Source organism: Trachymyrmex cornetzi, unplaced genomic scaffold (assembly GCF_001594075.2).
Source record: "Trachymyrmex cornetzi isolate Tcor2-1 unplaced genomic scaffold, Tcor1.1 scaffold23, whole genome shotgun sequence".
NCBI classification, from domain to species: domain Eukaryota; kingdom Metazoa; phylum Arthropoda; class Insecta; order Hymenoptera; family Formicidae; genus Trachymyrmex; species Trachymyrmex cornetzi.
The window spans coordinates 4204043-4205858 of record NW_017296956.1 but is presented as its reverse complement, the minus strand read 5'-3'; positions in this window follow the sequence as shown (position 1 = coordinate 4205858).

Here is a 1816-nt window from a genome sequence, read left to right as displayed (position 1 = left end):
CTTAGTACTATTCAAAGAAATATGTATTAAGGTTTATCAAACTTTTCTTCAGTGTACGCTGAGAAAAATGTACTAAATTTCGATATTTATTTAAATAGTACCCTCTACACATTTACTCACAGTTAATAAACTCAGATAATCAAGCGTGTTTCAGCAAAATCGTACAAATCTGTAATTGCTTATTATGCTAGCACCTTGCCGTATATTTGTCTTTGTTTTGAACGATTTCGAATATATCAACATATATCAGCAACGTGCAGGCAATAATGTAAATATGTATTGCCAGCAGTTTAATGTCAAGATAACGCAGCATCAAAGTTACCTCGCTTTGTCAGCAATATGATAAAATTGTGTAATCCTACAGATTATTACAAGGTTGCTATAAATTCCTCATCCTACAATTCTATAATTTTTGGTTGATTTTCAGATAAAATTTCGTGATTTTCCCTGATGCTTCAATAATATTAAAAAATTTTTTGTAGTTTCGTCCTGATTTGGAAATCGTGAAATATTTTGTTGAGAGAGCAGTTTAACAATGTAAATTGCTGACACTACTTGCATTTAATTGTTAAGTTGATAGTATTCCAAAACTACGTATGTGCGATGTACGCATATTTACTTTTTTAAAAGCAAAGAATTTTCATTTTCCAGAAAATTTTGCAAAAAATTTCCTGACCTTTCTCTAATTTCTCTCTCTGACCATTATCAATTTCCCCGATACTTCCATGACTTTCCAGTTTTGTGGCAACCCTGTATTATATGGCAACATGACTGCACAGCATGAATTTTAATGACCAAGATTTTTAAGTTGTCGGTAAGTTGCTGCAATGGTAAGTTACCTAAAGTTCTTGTATCATAAAGGCATCAACTTGCGGACTTATTACTAATTCGAATAGCAACACATATTTGTTTGCGAGCAATATGTCATCAACAAGGCAGACATGTTGCTCCATCTAGGAATTTTTATTTCATAAAAAAATTATAATTAAATCAAATTGATGGTTCTTGTATCAGATAAATATATATATACATATATCTTTATATTTAGTAAATATTTAGGTAATATTAGTCGAACAAAAATTATGCATTAAAATTTAGTACATCTTTTATTATCGTAAATTTTTTTGTACGATGTGTGTATATGCATTAATTAATATCTACGAATAATTAATTAAATGTAATAATTAATACTGTTTTTACATAAACAATATCGAATTGAAAAAAAGTAAAAGTATACCTTGTCTAATTAGTATAATAGTAATCATAAAAAAAATCTCCATGTAGCCGCGATTAGGAATTAGCTAAGAAAAAATAAACCAGCAACTTTCGGAGTCGCCGTTTGAGGGCAGCATGTATCGCGTGGCAACGCCGAGATGGATAATCGAAAAGACTGGAAAAGGCGCTACGAGCACCACCGGTCGACGTGTTGCGGAACACGCGGCTTAATTCGGAAATGGCAATTTCTGCTTTTCCAGCGACAATCAGACGAGAGAATGGGAGAGAATCACCGGTCGCGTCGTGTGCCACAAAACAATGCAAAACGTACAATAATTCAGTACTTACATGTTGCTCCACTGACGTTACGTTCGAACTGCAACCGCTGTATCCAACCGCCAATCGTTGCCAGGACGCGGGAGCTGAGCTTCGTCGCTTCGTCGCTTCGTCGTTGTCGCGAAAAGATTCACGATGAATTCACGCGTCGCGTGTACACTTTCAGCAACAACACACGCGTGCGTACACTTTCGCGGCGTCGCGACACGCCGATACGCCGTCCGTGGAGACGCGTGAAAGACGACCGCGATCGTTTTACCCGTCG